Source organism: Cherax quadricarinatus, chromosome 16 (genome assembly GCF_038502225.1).
Source record: "Cherax quadricarinatus isolate ZL_2023a chromosome 16, ASM3850222v1, whole genome shotgun sequence".
Taxonomy (NCBI): domain Eukaryota; kingdom Metazoa; phylum Arthropoda; class Malacostraca; order Decapoda; family Parastacidae; genus Cherax; species Cherax quadricarinatus.
This window is the reverse complement of record NC_091307.1, coordinates 50,285,659-50,306,117: the sequence shown is the minus strand read 5'-3', so window position 1 is coordinate 50,306,117 and position 20,459 is coordinate 50,285,659.

Below are 20,459 nucleotides of genomic sequence, written 5' to 3'. Positions count from 1 at the left end.
CACTCTCAAGTATTACACCAGCTGTTCTACCTCACTCTCAAGCATTACACCAGCTGTTGTACTTCACTCTCAAGTATTACACCAGCTGTTGTACCTCACTCTCAAGTATTACACCAGCTGTTGTACCTTACTCTCAAGTATTATACCAGCTGTTGTACCTCACTCTCAAGTATTACACCAGCTGTTAAACCTCACTCTCAAGTATTTCACCTGCTGTTGAACCTCACTCTCAAGTATTACACCAGCTGTTGTACCTCACTCTCAAGTATTACACCAGCTGTTGTACCTCACTCTCAAGTATTACACCAGCTGTTGTACCTCACTCTCAAGTATTACACCACAACCTCACTCTGTATTACACCAGCTGTTGTACCTCACTCTCAAGTATTACACCAGCTGTTGTACCTCACTCTCAAGTATTACACCAGCTGTTGTACCTCACTCTCAAGTATTACACCAGCTGTTGTACCTCACTCTCAAGTATTACACCAGCTGTTGTACCTCACTCTCAAGTATTACTCCAGCTGTTGTACCTCACTCTCAAGTATTACACCAGCTGTTGTACCTCACTCTCAAGTATTACACCAGCTGTTGAACCTCACTCTCAAGTATTACGCCAGCTGTTGAACCTCACTCTCAAATATTACACAAGCTGTTGTACCTCACTCTCAAGTATTACACCAGCTGTTGTACCTCACTCTCTAGTATTACACCAGCTGTTGAACCTCTCTCTCAAACATTACACCAGCTGTTGTACCTCACTCTCAAGTATTACACCAGCTGTTGTACCTCACTCTCAAGTATTACACCAGCTGTTGTACCTCACTCTCAAGTATTACACCAGCAGTTGTACCTCACTCTCAAGTATTACACCAGCTGTTGTACCTCACTCTCAAGTATTACACCAGCTGTTGTACCTCACTCTCAAGTATTACACCAGCTGTTGTACCTCACTCTCAAGTATTACACCAGCTGTTGTACCTCACTCTCAAGTATTACACCAGCTGTTGTACCTCACTCTCAAGTATTAAACCAGCTGTTGTACCTCACTCTCAAGTATTACACCAGCTGTTGTACCTCACTCTCAAGTATTACACCAGCTGTTCTACCTCACTCTCAAGTATTACACCAGCTGTTCTACCTCACTCTCAAGCATTACACCAGCTGTTGTACTTCACTCTCAAGTATTACACCAGCTGTTGTACCTCACTCTCAAGTATTACACCAGCTGTTGTACCTTACTCTCAAGTATTACACCAGCTGTACCTCACTCTCAAGTATTACACCAGCTGTTGAACCTCACTCTCAAGTATTACACCAGCTGTTGTACCTCACTCTCAAGTATTACACCAGCTGTTGTACCTCTCTCTCAAGTATTAGTATTACACCAGCTGTTGTACCTCACTCTCAAGTATTACACCAGCTGTTGTACCTCACTCTCAAGTATTACACCAGCTGTTTACCTCACTCTCAAGTATTACACCAGCTGTTGTACCTCACTCTCAAGTATTACACCAGCTGTTGTACCTCACTCTCAAGTATTACACCAGCTGTTGTACCTCACTCTCAAGTATTACACCAGCTGTTGTACCTCACTCTCAAGTATAACACCAGCTGTAGTACCACACTCACAAGTATTACACCAGCTGTTGTACCTCACACTCAAGTATAACACCAGCTGTTGTACCTCACTCTCAAGTATTACACCAGCTGTTGTACCTCACTCTCAAGTATTACACCAGCTGTTGTACCTCACTCTCAAGTATTACACCAGCTGTTGTACCTCACTCTCAAGTATTACACCAGCTGTTGTACCTCACTCTCAAGTATTACACCAGCTGTTGTACCTCACTCTCAAGTATTACACCAGCTGTTGTACCTCACTCTCAAGTATTACACCAGCTGTTGTACCTCACTCTCAAGTATTACACCAGCTGTTGTACCTCACTTTAAAGTATTACACCAGCTGTTGTACCTCACTCTCAAGTATTACACCAGCTGTTGTGCCTCACTTTCAAGTATTACACCAGCTGTTGTACCTCACTCTCAAGTATTACACCAGCTGTTGTACCTCACTCTCAAATATTACACCAGCTGTTGTACCTCACTCTCAAGTATTACACCAGCTGTTGTGCCTCACTTTAAAGTATTACACCAGCTGTTGTACCTCACTCTCAAGTATTACACCAGCTGTTGTACCTCACTCTCAAGTATTACACCAGCTGTTGAACCTCACTTTCAAACATTACACCAGCTGTTGTACCTCACTCTCAAGTATTACACCAGCTGTTGAACCTCACTCTCAAACATTACACCAGCTGTTGTACCGCACTCTCAAGTATTACACCAGCTGTTGTACCTCACTCTAAAGTATTACACCAGCTGTTGTACCTCACTCTCAAGTATTACACCAGCTGTTGAACCTCACTCTCTACACCAGCTGTTGTACCTCAAAGTATTACACCAGCTGTTGTACCTCACTCTACAAGCTGTACCTCACTCTTATTACTCCAGCTGTTGTACCTCAATCTCAAGTATTACACCAGCTGTTGTCCCTCACTCTCAAGTATTACACCAGCTGTTGAACCTCACTCTCAAGTATTACACCAGCTGTTGTACCTCACTCTCAAGTATTACACCAGCTGTTGTACCTCACTCTCAAGTATTACACCAGCTGTTGTACCTCACTCTCAAGTATTACACCAGCTGTTGTACCTCACGCTCAAGTATTACACCATCTGTTGTACCTCACTCTCAAGTATTACACCAGCTGTTGTACCTCACTCTCAAGTATTTCACCAGCTGTTATACCTCACTCTCAAGTATTACACCAGCTGTTGTACCTCACTCTCAAGTATTACACCAGCTGTTGAACCTCACTCTCAAGTATTACACCAGCTGTTTTACCTCACTCTCAAGTATTACACCAGCTGTTGAACCTCACTCTCAAGTATTACACCAGCTGTTTTACCTTGCTCTCAAATATTACTCGAGCTGTTGTACCTCACTCGCAAGTATTACACCAGCTCTTGAACCTCACTCTCAAGTATTACACCAGCTGTTGAACCTCACTCTCAAATATTACGCCAGCTGTTGAACCTCACTCTCAAATATTACACCAGCTGTTGTACCTCACTCTCTAGTATTACACCAGCTGTTGAACCTCTCTCTCAAACATTACACCAGCTGTTGTACCTCACTCTCAAGTATTACACCAGCTGTTGTGCCTCACTTTAAAGTATTACACCAGCTGTTGTACCTCACTCTCAAGTATTACACCAGCTGTTGTGCCTCACTCTCAAGTATTACACCAGCTGTTGTACCTCACTCTCAAGTATTACACCAGCTGTTGAACGTCTCTCTCAATTATTACACCAGCTGTTGTACCTCACTCTCAAGTATTACACCAGCTGTTGAACCTCACTCTCAACTATTACACCAGCTGTTGTATCTCACTCTCAAGTATTACGCCAGCTGTTGAACCTCACTCTCAAATATTACACCAGCTGTTGTACTTCACTTTCAAAGATTACACCAGCTGTTGTACCTCACTCTCAAGTATTACACCAACTGTTGTACCTCACTCTCAAGTATTACACCAGCTGTTGAACCTCACTCTCAAGTATTACACCAGCTGTTGTACCTCACTCTCAAGTATTACACCAGCTGTTGTACCTCACTCTCAAGTATTACACCAGCTGTTGTACCTCACTCTCAAGTATTACACCAGCTGTTGAACCTCACTCTCAAGTATTACACCAGCTGTTGTACCTCACTCTCAAGTATTACACCAGCTGTTGTACCTCACTCTCAAGTATTACACCAGCTGTTGTACCTCACTCTCAAGTATTACACCAGCTGTTGTACCTCACTCTCAAGTATTACACCAGCTGTTGTACCTCACTCTCAAGTATTACACCAGCTGTTGAACCTCACTCTCAAGTATTACACCAGCTGTTGTACCTCACTCTCAAGTATTACACCAGCTGTTGTACCTCACTCTCAAGTATTACACCAGCTGTTGTACCTCACTCTCAAGTATTAAACCAGCTGTTGTACCTCACGCTCAAGTATTACACCAGCTGTTGTACCTCTCTCTCAAATATTACTCCAGCTGTTGTACCTCACTCTCAAGTATTACACCAGCTGTTGTCCCTCACTCTCAAGTATTACACCAGCTGTTGAACCTCACTCTCAAGTATTACACCAGCTGTTGTACCTCACTCTCAAGTATTACACCAGCTGTTGTACCTCACTCTCAAGTATTACACCAGCTGTTGTACCTCACTCTCAAGTATTACACCAGCTGTTGTACCTCACTCTCAAGTATTACACCAGCTGTTGTACCTCACTCTCAAGTATTACACCAGCTGTTGTACCTCACTCTCAAGTATTACACCAGCTGTTGTACCTCACTCTCAAGTATTACACCAGCTGTTGTACCTCACTCTCAAGTATTACACCAGCTGTTGAACCTCACTCTCAAGTATTACACCAGCTGTTGTACCTCACTCTCAAGTATTACACCAGCTGTTGTACCTCACTCTCAAGTATTACACCAGCTGTTGTACCTCACTCTCAAGTATTACACCAGCTGTTGAACCTCACTCTCAAGTATTACACCAGCTGTTGAACCTCACTCTCAAGTATTACACCAGCTGTTGTACCTCACTCTCAAGTATTACACCAGCTGTTGTACCTCACTCTCAAGTATTACACCAGCTGTTGTACCTCACTCTCAAGTATTACACCAGCTGTTGTACCTCACTCTCAAGTATTACACCAGCTGTTGTACCTCACTCTCAAGTATTACACCAGCTGTTGTACCTCACTCTCAAGTATTTCACCAGCTGTTATACCTCACTCTCAAGTATTACACCAGCTGTTGTACCTCACTCTCAAGTATTACACCAGCTGTTGAACCTCACTCTCAAGTATTACACCAGCTGTTTTACCTCACTCTCAAGTATTACACCAGCTGTTGAACCTCACTCTCAAGTATTACACCAGCTGTTTTACCTTGCTCTCAAATATTACTCGAGCTGTTGTACCTCACTCGCAAGTATTACACCAGCTCTTGAACCTCACTCTCAAGTATTACACCAGCTGTTGAACCTCACTCTCAAATATTACGCCAGCTGTTGAACCTCACTCTCAAATATTACACCAGCTGATGTACCTCACTCTCAAGTATTTCACCAGCTGTTGAACCTCACTCTCAAACATTACACCAGCTGTTGTACCTCACTCTCAAGTAATACACCAGCTGTTGTACCTCACTCTAAAGTATTACACCAGCTGTTGTACCTCACTCTCAAGTATTACACCAGCTGTTGTACCTCACTCTCAAGTATTACACCAGCTGTTGAACCTCACTCTCAAGTATTACGCCAGCTGTTGAACCTCACTCTCAAATATTACACCAGCTGTTGTACCTCACTCTCAAGTATTACACTAGCTGTTGAACATCACTCTCAAACATTACACCAGCTGTTGTACCTCACTCTCAAGTATTACACCAGCTGTTGAGCCTCACTCTAAAGTATTACACCAGCTGTTGTACCTCTCTCTCAAATATTACTCCAGCTGTTGTACCTCACTCTCAAGTATTACTCCAGCTGTTGTACCTCACTCACAAGTATTACACCAGCTCTTGAACCTCACTCTTAAGTATTACACCAGCTGTTGTACCTCACTCTCAAGTATTACACCAGCTGTTGTACCTCATTCTCAAGTATTACACCAGCTGTTGTAGCTCACTCTCAAGTATTACACCAGCTGTTGTACCTCACTCTCAAGTATTTCACCAGCTGTTATACCTCACTCTCAAGTATTACACCAGCTGTTGTACCTCACTCTCAAGTATTACACCAGCTGTTGAACCTCACTCTCAAGTATTACACCAGCTGTTGAACCTCACTCTCAAGTATTATACCAGCTGTTGTACCTCACTCTCAAGTATTACACAAGCTGTTGTACCTCACTCACAAGTATTACACCAGCTGTTGTGCCTCACTCTCAAGTATTACACCAGCTGTTGAACCTCGCTCTCAAGTATTACACCAGCTGTTGTACCTCACTCTCAAGTGTTACACCAGCTGTTCTACCTCACTCTCAAGTATTACACCAGCTGTTGAACCTCACTCTCAAGTATTACTCCAGCTGTTGTACCTCACTCTCAAGTATTACACCAGCTGTTGAACCTCACTCTCAAGTATTACACCAGCTGTTGTACCTCACTCTCAAGTATTACACCAGCCGTTTTACCTCACTCTCAAGTGTTACACCAGCTGTTGTACCTCACACTCAAGTATTACACCAGCTGTTGTACCTCACTCTAAAGTATTACACCAGCTGTTGTACCTCACTCTCAAGTATTACACCAGCTGTTGTACCTCAATCTCAAGTATTACACCAGCTGTTGTACCTCACTCTGAAATATTACACCAGCTGTTGTACCTCACTCTCATGTATTACACCAGCTGTTGTACCTCACTCTCAAGTATTACACCAGCTGTTGTACCTCACTCTCAAGTATTACGCCAGCTGTTGAACCTCAATCTCAAGTATTACTCCAGCTGTTGTACCTCACTCTCAAGTATTACACCAGCTGTTGTACCTCACTCTCAAGCATTACACCAGCTGTTGAACCTCACTCTCAAGTATTACACCAGCTGTTTTACCTCGCTCTCTACTATTACTCCAGGTGTTGTACCTCACTCTCAAGTATTACACCAGCTCTTGAACCTCACTCTCAGGTATTACACCAGCTGTTGAACCTCACTCTCAAGTATTACGCCAGCTGTTGAACCTCACTCTCAAATATTACACCAGCTGTTGTACCTCACTCTCAAGTATTACACCAGCTGTTGAACCTCACTCTCAAACATTACACCAGCTGTTGTACCTCACTCTCAAGTATTACACCAGCTGTTGTACCTCACTCTAAAGTATTACATCAGCTGTTGTACCTCACTCTCAAATATTACTCCAGCTGTTGTACCTCACTCTAAAGTATTACATCAGCTGTTGTACCTCACTCTCAAATATTACACCAGCTGTTGTACCTCACTCTCAAGTATTACACCAGCTGTTGTACCTCACTCTCAAGTATTACACCAGCTGTTTTACCTTGCTCTCAAATATTACTCGAGCTGTTGCACCTCACTCGTAAGTATTACACCAGCTCTTGAACCTCACTCTCAAGTATTACACCAGCTGTTGAACCTCACTCTAAAATATTACGCCAGCTGTTGAACCTCACTCTCAAATATTACACCAGCTGATGTACCTCACTCTCAAGTACACCAGCTGTTGAACCTCACTCTCAAACATTACACCAGCTGTTGTACCTCACTCTCAAATATTACACCAGCTGTTGTACCTCACTCTAAAGTATTACATCAGCTGTTGTCCCTCACTCTCAAATATTACACCAGCTGTTGTACCTCACTCTCAAGTATTACACCAGCTGTTGAACCTCACTCTCAAGTATTACACCAGCTGTTGTACCTCACTCTCAAGTATTACACCAGCTGTTGTACCTCACTCTCAAGTATTACACCAGCTGTTGTACCTCACTCTCAAGTATTACACCAGCTGTTGTACCTCACGCTCAAGTATTACACCATCTGTTGTACCTCACTCTCAAGTATTACACCAGCTGTTGTACCTCACTCTCAAGTATTTCACCAGCTGTTATACCTCACTCTCAAGTATTACACCAGCTGTTGTACCTCACTCTCAAGTATTACACCAGCTGTTGAACCTCACTCTCAAGTATTACACCAGCTGTTGTACCTCACTCTCAAGTATTACACCAGCTGTTGAACCTCACTCTCAAGTATTACACCAGCTGTTTTACCTTGCTCTCAAATATTACTCGAGCTGTTGTACCTCACTCGCAAGTATTACACCAGCTCTTGAACCTCACTCTCAAGTATTACACCAGCTGTTGAACCTCACTCTCAAATATTACGCCAGCTGTTGAACCTCACTCTCAAATATTACACCAGCTGTTGTACCTCACTCTCAAGTATTACACTAGCTGTTGAACATCACTCTCAAACATTACACCAGCTGTTGTACCTCACTCTCAAGTATTACACCAGCTGTTGAACCTCACTCTAAAGTATCACACCAGCTGTTGTACCTCACTCTCAAGTATTACACAAGCTGTTGTACCTCACTCACAAGTATTACACCAGCTGTTGTACCTCACTCTCAAGTATTACACCAGCTGTTGTACCTCACTCTCAAGTATTACACCAGCTGTTGTACCTCACTCTCAAGTATTACACCAGCTGTTGTACCTCACTCTCAAGTATTACACCAGCTGTTGTACCTCACTCTCAAGTATTACACCAGCTGTTGAACCTCACTCTCAAGTATTACACCAGCTGTTGAACCTCACTCTCAAGTATTATACCAGCTGTTGTACCTCACTCTCAAGTATTACACAAGCTGTTGTACCTCACTCACAAGTATTACACCAGCTGTTGTGCCTCACTCTCAAGTATTACACCAGCTGTTGAACCTCGCTCTCAAGAATTACACCAGCTGTTGTACCTCACTCTCAAGTGCTACACCAGCTGTTGTACCTCACTCTCAAGTATTACACCAGCTGTTGAACCTCACTCTCAAGTATTACTCCAGCTGTTGTACCTCACTCTCAAGTATTACACCAGCTGTTGAACCTGACTCTCAAGTATTACACCAGCTGTTGTACCTCACTCTCAAGTATTACTCCAGCTGTTGAACCTCACTCTCAAGTATTACACCAGCTGTTGTACCTCACTCTCAAGTATTACATCAGCTGTTGTACCTCACTCTCAAGTATTACACCAGCTGTTGTACCTCACTCTCAAGTATTACACCAGCTTTTGAACCTCACTCTCAAGTATTACACCAGCTGTTGTACCTCACTCTGAAGTATTACATCAGCTGTTGTACCTCACTCTCAAGTATTACACCAGCTGTTGTACCTCACTCTCAAGTATTACACCAGCTTTTGAACCTCACTCTGAAGTATTACACCAGCTGTTGTACCTCACTCTCAAGTATTTCACCAGCTGTTATACCTCACTCTCAAGTATTACACCAGCTGTTGTACCTCACTCTCAAGTATTACACCAGCTGTTGAACCTCACTCTCAAGTATTACACCAGCTGTTGAACCTCACTCTCAAGTATTATACCAGCTGTTGTACCTCACTCTCAAGTATTACACAAGCTGTTGTACCTCACTCACAAGTATTACACCAGCTGTTGTGCCTCACTCTCAAGTATTACACCAGCTCTTGAACCTCGCTCTCAAGTATTACACCAGCTGTTGTACCTCACTCTCAAGTGTTACACCAGCTGTTGTACCTCACTCTCAAGTATTACACCAGCTGTTGAACCTCACTCTCAAGTATTACTCCAGCTGTTGTACCTCACTCTCAAGTATTACACCAACTGTTGAACCTCACTCTCAAGTATTACACCAGCTGTTTTACCTCACTCTCAAGTATTACACCAGCTGTTGAACCTCACTCTCAAGTATTACACCAGCTGTTTTACCTTGCTCTCAAATATTACTCGAGCTGTTGTACCTCACTCGCAAGTATTACACCAGCTCTTGAACCTCACTCTCAAGTATTGCATCAGCTGTTGAACCTCACTCTCAAATATTACGCCAGCTGTTGAACCTCACTCTCAAATATTACACCAGCTGATGTACCTCACTCTCAAGTATTTCACCAGCTGTTGAACCTCACTCTCAAACATTACACCAGCTGTTGTACCTCACTCTCAAGTAATACACCAGCTGTTGTACCTCACTCTAAAGTATTACACCAGCTGTTGTACCTCACTCTCAAGTATTACACCAGCTGTTGTACCTCACTCTCAAGTATTACGCCAGCTGTTGAACCTCACTCTCAAGTATTACGCCAGCTGTTGAACCTCACTCTCAAATATTACACCAGCTGTTGTACCTCACTCTCAAGTATTACACTAGCTGTTGAACATCACTCTCAAACATTACACCAGCTGTTGTACCTCACTCTCAAGTATTACACCAGCTGTTGAGCCTCACTCTAAAGTATTACACCAGCTGTTGTACCTCTCTCTCAAATATTACTCCAGCTGTTGTACCTCACTCTCAAGTATTACTCCAGCTGTTGTACCTCACTCACAAGTATTACACCAGCTCTTGAACCTCATTCTTAAGTATTACACCAGCTGTTGTACCTCACTCTCAAGTATTACACCAGCTGTTGTACCTCATTCTCAAGTATTACACCAGCTTTTGTAGCTCACTCTCAAGTATTACACCAGCTGTTGTACCTCACTCTCAAGTATTTCACCAGCTGTTATACCTCACTCTCAAGTATTACACCAGCTGTTGTACCTCACTCTCAAGTATTACACCAGCTGTTGAACCTCACTCTCAAGTATTACACCAGCTGTTGAACCTCACTCTCAAGTATTATACCAGCTGTTGTACCTCACTCTCAAGTATTACACAAGCTGTTGTACCTCACTCACAAGTATTACACCAGCTGTTGTATCTCACTCAAGTATTACACCAGCTGTTGTACCTCATTCTCAAGTATTACACCAGCTGTTGTACCTCACTCTCAAGTGTTACACCAGCTGTTGTACCTCACTCTCAAGTATTACACCAGCTGTTGAACCTCACTCTCAAGTATTACTCCAGCTGTTGTACCTCACTCTCAAGTATTACACCAGCTGTTGAACCTCACTCTCAAGTATTACACCTGCTGTTGTACCTCACTCTCAAGTATTACACCAGCCGTTTTACCTCACTCTCAAGTGTTACACCAGCTGTTGTACCTCACACTCAAGTATTACACCAGCTGTTGTACCTCACTCTAAAGTATTACACCAGCTGTTGTACCTCACTCTCAAGTATTACACCAGCTGTTGTACCTCACTCTCAAGTATTACACCTGCTGTTGTACCTCACTCTGAAATATTGCACCAGCTGTTGTACCTCACTCTCATGTATTACACCAGCTGTTGTACCTCACTCTCAAGTATTACACCAGCTGTTGTACCTCACTCTCAAGTATTACGCCAGCTGTTGAACCTCAATCTCAAGTATTACTCCAGCTGTTGTACCTCACTCTCAAGTATTACACCAGCTGTTGTACCTCACTCTCTAGCATTACACAAGCTGTTGAACCTCACTCTCAAGTATTACACCAGCTGTTTTACCTCGCTCTCTACTATTACTCCAGGTGTTGTACCTCACTCTCTTAGTATTACACCAGCTCTTGAACCTCACTCTCAGGTATTACACCAGCTGTTGAACCTCACTCTCAAGTATTACGCCAGCTGTTGAACCTCACTCTCAAATATTACACCAGCTGTTGTACCTCACTCTCAAGTATTACACCAGCTGTTGAACCTCACTCTCAAACATTACACCAGCTGTTGTACCTCACTCTAAAGTATTACACCAGCTGTTGTACCTCACTCTAAAGTATTACATCAGCTGTTGTACCTCATACTCAAATATTACTCCAGCTGTTGTACCTCACTCTAAAGTATTACATCAGCTGTTGTACCTCACTCTCAAATATTACACCAGCTGTTGTCCCTCACTCTCAAGTATTACACCAGCTGTTGAACCTCACTCTCAAGTATTACACCAGCTGTTGTACCTCACTCTCAAGTATTACACCAGCTGTTGTACCTCACTCTCAAGTATTACACCAGCTGTTGTACCTCACTCTCAAGTATTACACCAGCTGTTGTACCTCACGCTCAAGTATTACACCATCTGTTGTACCTCACTCTCAAGTATTACACCAGCTGTTGTACCTCACTCTCAAGTATTTCACCAGCTGTTATACCTCACTCTCAAGTATTACACCAGCTGTTGTACCTCACTCTCAAGTATTACACCAGCTGTTGAACCTCACTCTCAAGTATTACACCAGCTGTTTTACCTCACTCTCAAGTATTACACCAGCTGTTGAACCTCACTCTCAAGTATTACACCAGCTGTTTTACCTTGCTCTCAAATATTACTCGAGCTGTTGTACCTCACTCGCAAGTATTACACCAGCTCTTGAACCTCACTCTCAAGTATTACACCAGCTGTTGAACCTCACTCTCAAATATTACGCCAGCTGTTGAACCTCACTCTCAAGTATTACACCAGCTGTTGTACCTCACTCTCAAGTATTACACTAGCTGTTGAACATCACTCTCAAACATTACACCAGCTGTTGTACCTCACTGTCAAGTATTACACCAGCTGTTGAGCCTCACTCTAAAGTATTACACCAGCTGTTGTACCTCACTCTCAAGTATTACTCCAGCTGTTGTACCTCACTCACAAGTATTACACCAGCTCTTGAACCTCACTCTTAAGTATTACACCAGCTGTTGTATCTCACTCTCAAGTATTACACCAGCTGTTGTACCTCATTCTCAAGTATTACACCAGCTGTTGTAGCTCACTCTCAAGTATTACACCAGCTGTTGTACCTCACTCTCAAGTATTACACCAGCTGTTGAACCTCACTCTCAAGTATTACACCAGCTGTTGAACCTCACTCTCAAGTATTATACCAGCTGTTGTACCTCACTCTCAAGTATTACACAAGCTGTTGTACCTCACTCACAAGTATTACACCAGCTGTTGTGCCTCACTCTCAAGTATTACACCAGCTGTTGAACCTCGCTCTCAAGAATTACACCAGCTGTTGTACCTCACTCTCAAGTGTTACACCAGCTGTTGTACCTCACTCTCAAGTATTACACCAGCTGTTGAACCTCACTCTCAAGTATTACTCCAGCTGTTGTACCTCACTCTCAAGTATTACACCAGCTGTTGAACCTCACTCTCAAGTATTACACCAGCTGTTGTACCTCACTCTCAAGTATTACACCAGCTGTTGTACCTCACTCTCAAGTATTACACCAGCTGTTGTACCTCACTCTCAAGTATTACACCAGCTGTTGTACCTCACTCTCAAGTATTACACCAGCTGTTGTACCTCACTCTCAAGTATTACACCAGCTGTTGTACCTCACTCTCAAGTATTACACCAGCTTTTGAACCTCGCTCTCAAGTATTACACCAGCTGTTGTACCTCACTCTCAAGTATTACACCAGCTGTTGTACCTCAGTCTCAAGTATTATACGAGCTGTTTTCCCTCGTTCTCAAGTATTACTCCAGCTGTTGTACCTCACTCTCAAGTATTACACCAGCTCTTGAACCTCACTCTCAGGTATTACACCAGCTGTTGAACCTCACTCTCAAGTATTACGCCAGCTGTTGAACCTCACTCTCAAATATTACACCAGCTGTTGTACCTCACTCTCAAGTATTACACCAGCTGTTGAACCTCACTCTCAAACATTACACCAGCTGTTGTACCTCACTCTCAAGTATTACACCAGCTGTTGTACCTCACTCTAAAGTATTACATCAGCTGTTGTACCTCACTCTCAAATATTACTCCAGCTGTTGTACCTCTAAAGTATTACATCAGCTGTTGTACCTCATACTCAAATATTACTCCAGCTGTTGTACCTCACTCTAAAGTATTACATCAGCTGTTGTACCTCACTCTCAAATATTACACCAGCTGTTGTACCTCACTCTCAAGTATTACACCAGCTGTTGTACCTCACTCTCAAGTATTACACCAGCTGTTGTACCTCACTCTCAAGTATTACACCAGCTGTTGTACCTCACGCTCAAGTATTACACCATCTGTTGTACCTCACTCTCAAGTATTACACCAGCTGTTGTACCTCACTCTCAAGTATTTCACCAGCTGTTATACCTCACTCTCAAGTATTACACCAGCTGTTGTACCTCACTCTCAAGTATTACACCAGCTGTTGAACCTCACTCTCAAGTATTACACCAGCTGTTTTACCTCACTCTCAAGTATTACACCAGCTGTTGAACCTCACTCTCAAGTATTACACCAGCTGTTTTACCTTGCTCTCAAATATTACTCGAGCTGTTGTACCTCACTCGCAAGTATTACACCAGCTCTTGAACCTCACTCTCAAGTATTACACCAGCTGTTGAACCTCACTCTCAAATATTACGCCAGCTGTTGAACCTCACTCTCAAATATTACACCAGCTGATGTACCTCACTCTCAAGTATTTCACCAGCTGTTGAACCTCACTCTCAAACATTACACCAGCTGTTGTACCTCACTCTCAAGTAATACACCAGCTGTTGTACCTCACTCTAAAGTATTACACCAGCTGTTGTACCTCACTCTCAAGTATTACACCAGCTGTTGTACCTCACTCTCAAGTATTACACCAGCTGTTGAACCTCACTCTCAAGTATTACGCCAGCTGTTGAACCTCACTCTCAAATATTACACCAGCTGTTGTACCTCACTCTCAAGTATTACACTAGCTGTTGAACATCACTCTCAAACATTACACCAGCTGTTGTACCTCACTCTCAAGTATTACACCAGCTGTTGAGCCTCACTCTAAAGTATTACACCAGCTGTTGTACCTCTCTCTCAAATATTACTCCAGCTGTTGTACCTCACTCTCAAGTATTACTCCAGCTGTTGTACCTCACTCACAAGTATTACACCAGCTCTTGAACCTCACTCTTAAGTATTACACCAGCTGTTGTACCTCACTCTCAAGTATTACACCAGCTGTTGTACCTCATTCTCAAGTATTACACCAGCTGTTGTAGCTCACTCTCAAGTATTACACCAGCTGTTGTACCTCACTCTCAAGTATTTCACCAGCTGTTATACCTCACTCTCAAGTATTACACCAGCTGTTGTACCTCACTCTCAAGTATTACACCAGCTGTTGAACCTCACTCTCAAGTATTACACCAGCTGTTGAACCTCACTCTCAAGTATTATACCAGCTGTTGTACCTCACTCTCAAGTATTACACAAGCTGTTGTAGCTCACTCACAAGTATTACACCAGCTGTTGTGCCTCACTCTCAAGTATTACACCAGCTGTTGAACCTCGCTCTCAAGTATTACACCAGCTGTTGTACCTCACTCTCAAGTGTTACACCAGCTGTTGTACCTCACTCTCAAGTATTACACCAGCTGTTGAACCTCACTCTCAAGTATTACTCCAGCTGTTGTACCTCACTCTCAAGTATTACACCAGCTGTTGAACCTCACTCTCAAGTATTACACCAGCTGTTGTACCTCACTCTCAAGTATTACACCAGCCGTTTTACCTCACTCTCAAGTGTTACACCAGCTGTTGTACCTCACACTCAAGTATTACACCAGCTGTTGTACCTCACTCTAAAGTATTACACCAGCTGTTGTACCTCACTCTCAAGTATTACACCAGCTGTTGTACCTCACTCTCAAGTATTACACCAGCTGTTGTACCTCACTCTGAAATATTACACCAGCTGTTGTACCTCACTCTCATGTATTACACCAGCTGTTGTACTTCACTCTCAAGTATTACACCAGCTGTTGTACCTCACTCTCAAGTATTACGCCAGCTGTTGAACCTCAATCTCAAGTATTACTCCAGCTGTTGTACCTCACTCTCAAGTATTACACCAGCTGTTGTACCTCACTCTCAAGCATTACACCAGCTGTTGAACCTCACTCTCAAGTATTACACCAGTTGTTTTACCTCGCTCTCTACTATTACTCCAGGTGTTGTACCTCACTCTCAAGTATTACACCAGCTCTTGAACCTCACTCTCAGGTATTACACCAGCTGTTGAACCTCACTCTCAAGTATTACGCCAGCTGTTGAACCTCACTCTCAAATATTACACCAGCTGTTGTACCTCACTCTCAAGTATTACACCAGCTGTTGAACCTCACTCTCAAACATTACACCAGCTGTTGTACCTCACTCTCAAGTATTACACCAGCTGTTGTACCTCACTCTAAAGTATTACATCAGCTGTTGTACCTCACTCTAAAGTATTACATCAGCTGTTGTACCTCATACTCAAATATTACTCCAGCTGTTGTACCTCACTCTAAAGTATTACATCAGCTGTTGTACCTCACTCTCAAATATTACAACAGCTGTTGAACCTCACTCTCAAGTATTACACCAGCTGTTGTACCTCACTCTCAAGTATTACATCAGCTGTTGTACCTCACTCTCAAATATTACTCCAGCTGTTGTACCTCACTCTCAAGTATTACACCAGCTGTTGTACCTCACTCTCAAGTATTACAACAGCTGTTGAACCTCACTCTCAAATATTACGCCTGCTGTTGATCCTCACTCTGAAATATTACACCAGCTGTTGTACCTCACTGTCAAGTATTACACCAGCTGTTGAACCTCACTCTCAAACATTATACCAGCTGTTGTATCTCACTCTCAAGTTTTACACCAGCTGTTGTGCCTCACTCTAAAGTATTACACCAGCTTTTGTACCTCACTCTCAAATATTTCTCCAGCTGTTGTACCTCACTTTCAAGTATTACACCAGCTGTTGTACCTCACTCTCAAGTATTACACCAGCTGTTGTACCTCACTCTCAAGTATTACACCAGCTGTTGTACCTCACTGTCACGTATTACTCCAGCTTTTGAACCTCACTCTCAAGTATTACTCCAGCTGTTGTACCTCCATCTCAAGTATTACTCCAGCTGTTGTTCCTCACTCTCAAGTATTACACCTGCTGTTGAACCTCACTCTCAAGTATTACACCAGCTGTTGAACCTCACTCTCAAGTATTACTCCAGCTGTTGAACCTCACTCTCAAGTATTACACCAGCTGTTGTACCTCACTCTCAAGTATTACATCAGCTGTTGTACCTCACTCTCAAGTATTACACCAGCTGTTGTACCTCACTCTCAAGTATTACACCAGCTTTTGAACCTCACTCTCAAGTATTACACCAGCTGTTGTATCTCACTCTCAAGTATTACATCAGCTGTTGTACCTCACTCTCAAATATTACACCAGCTGTTGCACCTCACTCTCAAGAATTACTCCATCCCTTCATATTCTTCCACAATGTGTCAAGTCTCCTGCATATTCCACCCTAATGCGTCATGTTTCCAGCATAATCCGACACACTGTATCAGTCTTCAGCATATTCTTCCACACTGCATCATGTCTCGCACGCCAACAATAAACATATATCAGGTTTTACCTGTCTCTCCACACTGCTGGGTTATCTCTTCTTGTCTCCTAACTCTTGTCTGTACAGAATTGTCTCTTCCCACTCCAGTAGGTCTCTTTCCGCTCTCTGGTAAGTGTTGGATCTTTTTCCGCTCCCTACTCAGTGTTAGGTCTCTCCTGACTCCCTTATTCAATGTTAGGTCTCTTCCCACTCAGTGTTACTTCTCTTCCCACTCCCACATTCAGTGTTAGGTCTCTCCCCACTTCCCAACTCAGGAACAAGATACTCTCCAGCCTAGACGTAACATCCCTATTCACCAAGGTACCCACTAGAAAAGCCATTGATACCCTGCGCCACAAAACTGACGACTTCAATGACCTTCATATTCCAGCCAGCGATTTTATCGACCTTGTTGTGTTATGTGTTTATTTTACATGTTTCTTTTTTGAAAATCAACTTTTTCAACAGACTTTTTGGACTGCCCACGGGTTACCCACTTAGTGCCGTACTGGCGAACCTGTACATGGAACATCTAAAAGCTGAACACACGCTCAACCAGGTCGAGCCATCAATCCAGTTTACATTAGAAGTCGACGAGACTTTTCTCCTTTCCTTGATGTTTCTCTCAGCAAAGTTGACCAAGAACCGACCAACCAACAAAATTTTCTCCACATCTATTTTCACCACGAAACCCAAACTAAACGCGGTGTAATCATAGGCTTCTTCCTTCATGTGCTCCGGATCTGTAGTGGTGAATTTCATGAGGAAGAATGTTCCTTCATTAAATAAGTATTTTCTTAACTTCACTCTCCTAATTATTTCATAGTCTTCCCTAAAAACTCCGTTGCTACACACGTCTCTAACATCTTATCCAGTACAACTTTCCGGGTAACTACGTGTACAATCACATCAAAAATATCACCAGTAATGGACACCACAAGGTTCAAAACTTATCTAAAATATATTTAGCTGGATTTGGCTAAATTAAATTGCGTTTTTTATAATAAGGTTAGGTAAGTGAAACCAATACGACATTTTATTGTGGCAACTTTTAGCTCTCCAGGAGATTTATCAAACCGTTAATGGTCCAAACTGGATCGAAACAGTCATAAGTTACCTTTTCATATGTGCGGGTTATTTTTTGGCGAGAAGTTTTTGTTTCCCCATGATTAAAACTGTGGTTAATGGCTGATGTTTTCAACATTGTCTCCCCTGGTACCCATCTTCTTTTATGCTACCGACGTTAAACAAAAACGAAGACTGGAAATACTGGATCCATCTCAAATTTTGAGAATGTTGCTTTTGGTCAGCTATACACTTTTAGCGTTCACGTGTTTCCTCAGTGGGAAGGTCACATTGTCATTACGAAGTACAAAACTTAATTTTAGACACCTAACTGTGATATTAATTAACATTCAGTAACCGTAGTCGGCTACAAATATTAACTTTGATGTAATTGATGGCAAGGCAGACACACAATGGGTTATTTTCTTTAAAAAACTGACCTACACAGTGTAAATTTTTACGAACATCCTTCCAGCCATTTTGATTTTTTCATCCAAATCCTATATAGACCGAATTAAAAATGTTTATTAAGTTTTATTAAGCTGCTGCCTACGATGTGGCGTTCAGTAGAAGAATAATGTGTCAGAGTATTAGTAGATTCAGCTCAGTGGTTAGCATGATATAATGAAAGGGTAGCCATTGATTTGCATGGTATAATGAAAAGATAGCCATTGCTTTGCATGATATAATGAAAAGGTAGCCATTTCTTTGCGTGATATAATGAAAAGATAGCCATTGCTTTGCATGATATAATGAAAAGATAGCCATTGCTTTGCATGATATAATGAAAAGGTAGCCATTGCTTTGCATGATATAATGAAAGGGTAACCATTGCTTTGCATGATATAATGAAAGGGTAACCATTGCTTTGCATGATATAATGAAAGGGTAACCATTGCTTTGCATGATATAATGAAAGGGTAACCATTGCTTTGCACGATATAATGAAAGGGTAACTGTTGCTTTGCTTGTTATAGTAAAAGGGTAACCATTGATTTGCATGATATAATGAAAGTATAACCATTGCTTTGCATGATATAATGAAAGGACAACCATTGCTTTGCTTGATATAATGAAAGACAACCATTGCTTTGCATGATATAATGAAGGATAACCATTGCTTTGCATGATATAATGAAGGACAACCATTGCTTTGCATGATATAATGAAGGACAACCATTGCTTTGCATGATATAATGAAGGACAACCATTGCTTTGCATGATATAATGAAGGACAACCATTGCTTTGCATGATATAATGAAGGACAACCATTGCTTTGCTTGATATAATGAAGGACAACCATTGCTTTGCATGATATAATGAAGGATAACCATTGCTTTGCATGATATAATGAAATGACAACCGAGACAATACCGAGAGGAAGTGTCAAGGTGAGGAGGGCCAGAAGGTTTAAGAGATGGAACACAGGAACAATGGAACACAATGGGAAGCTGGAAACTCAAATGAGTCAGAGGGATGCTAGGAAGTGGAACAATCTTGAGAGTGAAGTAGTAGAGGGAAGATCCATCCATAGCTTGAGGAAGAGGTACGATAAAACTCTTAAAGCAGGGAGAGAGTGAACCTACTGCCGACTAGAGAAAAGATGGCACCTAAAGCTAAGACTCAACCTTTATAGATGAGCAAAGATTCAAAAAACAAGCACAAACATATATATGCACACGTTCTCAATCATGCATATGTTTATACGTATTTACATATATGCAAATATTACAACACAAAGTGAACATTTGTGTATACACACATACATACATACTCATTCTGTGAAAGTGCTCATATGTGCATATAAATATACGCACAAAGATACATACATACACATTTTTATTTACACATTTATGGTGGTCCTAGACTATTTTTTTTTTTGCGTTCACTGAGGTATAGAAGGTTGGGTTTGTTAGTTACTGATATCTCAGAGGAAGAACAACATCTGGTTATTAAATCAATTAAACTGGGAGGTTTAGTAAGGTGGTAATGGACGCCTAAACTCTGTAAACTAATACATTCTCCAGCCTAAAGTTTCGGACCCCAAGTCCCCAATCAGAGTTCCTAATACCTCGTCCAGGCCACTTGAATCCCACCTGAGGCTTCTGAATCCCTCGTGAGGCTTCTTCAAAGACCTTCTAAAAGGGTCGAGGTTCTCATATGGACCCTTTTTAAAGGTTTATGTAAACCTTGTCGAGCCTTTGTGAATCCCATATTGATGCTCTTGTGAAGCATTTATTAAATCCAAGTAAAACCCTCATCAGATCACTGGAAACTTGTTATGAGGCTCCTACA